Source organism: Macrobrachium rosenbergii, chromosome 16, assembly GCF_040412425.1.
Source record: "Macrobrachium rosenbergii isolate ZJJX-2024 chromosome 16, ASM4041242v1, whole genome shotgun sequence".
NCBI lineage: Eukaryota > Metazoa > Arthropoda > Malacostraca > Decapoda > Palaemonidae > Macrobrachium > Macrobrachium rosenbergii.
Genome location: NC_089756.1, coordinates 16,877,903 through 16,881,225, shown reverse-complemented (window position 1 = coordinate 16,881,225; position 3,323 = coordinate 16,877,903). Strand labels below are relative to the sequence as shown.

The 3,323-nt window shown below is 37.3% G+C and overlaps 1 protein-coding gene across 1 annotated transcript in view; it reads right to left on the bottom strand.

Annotated features, from left to right (window-relative positions):
* Nucleotides 1–1,538, bottom strand: part of LOC136847113 (DNA excision repair protein ERCC-6-like) — a 248,636-nt gene extending 247,098 nt beyond the window's left edge. Inside the window, exon 1 of the mRNA XM_067118447.1 lies at nucleotides 1,437–1,538. The gene's annotated coding sequence lies outside the window, so the exon portion shown is untranslated. The remainder of the gene's footprint in view (nucleotides 1–1,436) is intronic.
* Between the last annotated feature and the right edge of the window lie 1,785 nt (nucleotides 1,539–3,323).

Sequence of the window (3,323 nt, the reverse complement as noted above, 5' to 3'; positions counted from 1 at the left end):
AGGAGGTACAGTAAAAGGCACGAAAGGGATTGCAGCTAGTGGCGGAAGGCACGCTGCAAAGAACCCTAAGTAATGCCTACAGTGCACCGCATGAGGTGCGCAGACGGCACTACCTCCCGCAAGGGAGAAACCACCCAGTGTATGGCGCCTTGTGATATCCAGCGATCACGACCGACTTCCCTCTGATTGATGTTGGTAGGGAAATTGAACATGAATAATATAGTCAAAACGAACATTTTACGCGATCACAAGGTAATTTTATTCATTTCTAAATCAGTGTATAACTACTACTTTCACAATAGACCTAGTTACAGACCCCACACAATCAAGATAGTCTCATAATATTTAAAGTATTTCTCTGTTACTTTTGGCTGTATTAAGTGTTCATAATTCAAACCGTTCCACCAACTTCCATCACTTATCCATCAGCCGTTGGTTTTTTTACATTATTAGGCCTAGCATAACTAACTCATGCCAATAATACGGTGTCATTAGGGCACGTTTTCTCTTATATTTTAACTTCTTTTCTTCAGTTTATATAAAAACGTCAACCTAGCAACCAATATATGTTTTACAAGTCAACGATGAGCACCTTTGTAATACAAACTGATGGTTGTTCAATACCTTCAGCAAAACCAGTTAAAATTCTATACTGTGGAAGTATAGTTAACCTGGGCTAGTAAAGCTATACTGAACTGTATAACGTTATCTGGGAACAAAATTTTCCCTTCAATTTCTTGTTCCAGACAAAATAGACCTAGTCTTATATGTTGTAGGCTATCGTGGTAGCCGGTAATAAGTCACAGAAAAAAAAAAAGTCAATTTTCGGCTAGGAAAAAAGTCACATTACTTTATGGTGACCGGCAGTAAAGTCACAGGGAAAAATAAATAATATTTCTTGGGGGTCATTATCTTTATGACATTTACAGTCTTTTGTTTATGTTTTTACGGTAATCCACAACGGGCCGGGTTAAAAAAAAAAAAAAAATCCTAACGGGGTTGTACTAAACACGCCACTAAGGTGGATACATACCGGGTTAAAACCCCGGGTGGTCACTGTCTGGGAGAGATTAATGTGACTTTTCCCGACTTTTTTTTCTATGACTTATTTTCTTACCAGGATTCGAATTAGCTAAAGTGATATGTGAATATAACATTCAAATTCATTTACAAATTTGTTCTCGTCATTGTAACAACGCTTTACCCGCGATGGGCATTTCATTTCCATCAACAGCTTAGAAAATATAATGGCCAGGAGGAACAAGTATGGCGGCAAAATGTTCAAAGATGCCGATATACGTATTCGCATGATAAAGTTATGATAGCAGTTACTTTGGCACATTTTTGGACTTCCGTCTTACTTCTCAAACGCATAGAGAGAGAGAGAGAGAGAGAGAGAGAGAGAGAGAGAGAGAGAGAGAGAGCAAATAACTTACCGTGGAATTTACGCGAGAACTATCGGTGGTAGTACTATTTTGAACACCGCGACGAACACGGTTACAGCATTCACCCATTCGGCGGGAACGGACTTCAACTGTTGGTGACTGAGTGACGATAATGCCTAATTTTCGAATATAGCAAATATGTGTCTATAGTGTTGTTTGCTTCTATAAGTTTTAATAAAACATCAGTATATTTTTTCAGAGTGCCGTCCATTTTTACATATGCTTTTCAAGCGAAACTTATAGCCCATTGTAAAGAACATTTTTTAATGTAAGTTTAAGCTGAAATTGAGAGCTTATTTAATTAACTGTAGTGACGTCGCTTGGTCACAGCAGAAACCTTTTGAAATAATCACTGGATTTTGTGCAAGTCACGCGTAGAACTATACCCGTTAATTCAAGTGCATTCTGCTCGAACAACGTCAAATTGAGATTGAACCCCAGGAGTCTTGTAATGAAACGAAATGACACGCGGAAGAAGAATTGAACTTACACGAAGAACCTTGGTATATCTTGTTTTTCCGCCAATCGAGACAGCCCGCGCTTTTGAAACCACAACTGACCTGCGGACACCATTTTCGAAGACAGGCTAGGCTTACTTGGAAGCAATCAAATCTTCCAAGAACTTCAAAGTACCGTTGTTGTAAGTAAAATTCTTTTGTATAATCAAGTTTTTGCAGTTTCCGTTTGGATTGAACGTTAAGGTAACGGTATCATAGTCTAATATTTAAATGTTCCTTGATGACCGAAGTGTAGTTAGGCCTAGGTAAACGTGAGAAAAAAAACAAATGTGGAAAGCAAAAGCTGTTGTTTTGATTTTGGGAGTTCCGATATAAAAGTAGCCGCTGTTAACGACCGCTGTGAACCGAACATTACTTATCTTGAAATAGACCTCTTAGTTTTTATGTCATTGACCCCAGTATAGTCGAAATATGATCAGACAAAACTCGTGAGTAAGGTTGAGTATAGCAACTGGCTTTCACGAAATTGATTTCGGACTACTCCAGGAGCAAGAACCTGTGCGGGCATAAGGCCAACTTAATTAACAACAGGAATAGAGAAACCGTGTGCCAAAACTGGTCTTTTCAACGTTAATTGAAAAAGAAATGTATCACAGCGTTTGCTCATCCTGTGGCTAGGATAGGTTAGACCGCGTATATGTTTAATAAAACTCGTAGTGTATATTTATATTATATATATATATATATATATATGTGTGTGTGTATACATATATGCATATATATGTATGTATATATATATATATATATATATATATATATATACAGTATATAATATATAAGGACGTGCATCAGCCGCCAAGGAAACATGAAAATTATCCTGAGAGGGTAAATCGCACACACTCCATGGCTAAACAAGGTTCGTCATTTGTAACATGTTAATCATATCCAGAGAAGATCACCTAACTCAAAGTTGCAGAAAACTCGAATAACAAAGATAAGGACACAGTTAACACCAACCACTAAGTGACGACTCACACCAAAGCAGTGTCTAATGCCAAGACAAGGTTCGAATACTTTTGTTACAGCCATATTCAAAATGGATAAATATCATGGTAACAGTTAACTGTTGACAAGAAGTGGAATGGAACTAATATTCAAATACCGAAGCCTGACTTCAATAGCTTATAAAGTATGTCAGCAAACACAGGGTGCATGAAACTTGATTGGTAATGGGCTTTGGTCAGAAGTTTGTGAGATGGGTTTTAAACATTTCACCTTAACTTTGCGCCAGTTTGTCCTTGATACGCATTTTTATGCGTATTTACTGGGCGAATATCGTTAAAGTTAATGTAATCTAATAACATAATTGTAATGTGACAAACCAGTTGTTAATGGTAACAGTGTTGAATTGAAAAAAAAT